The sequence below is a fragment of the Melanaphis sacchari genome, unplaced genomic scaffold, assembly GCF_002803265.2.
Source record: "Melanaphis sacchari strain LSU unplaced genomic scaffold, SCAv2.0 Contig64_pilon_pilon, whole genome shotgun sequence".
NCBI lineage: Eukaryota > Metazoa > Arthropoda > Insecta > Hemiptera > Aphididae > Melanaphis > Melanaphis sacchari.
The window spans coordinates 855781-856021 of record NW_020271462.1 but is presented as its reverse complement, the minus strand read 5'-3'; positions in this window follow the sequence as shown (position 1 = coordinate 856021).

The window sequence follows — 241 nt, the reverse complement described above, 5'->3', positions numbered from 1 at the left end:
GCTGAGCAGTGAGCAGTGAGTGCTGAATGCTGATTACACACTACACAATGCTCGAGTGCTGGAGCGCGTGAGACGACGGCGGCGGCGGACCGATGTCGCACGAAACGACGTGTCCGTGCGTGCGCAGGTCTGCGTGTATTGTGTATTCGAATTTCAAGAATCGACGATAAAATATTAATATTGTATTATTATATTGTTTAAAATTAACGTCTGTCGACGGCGGGTTAGGTTGGGCAACGGT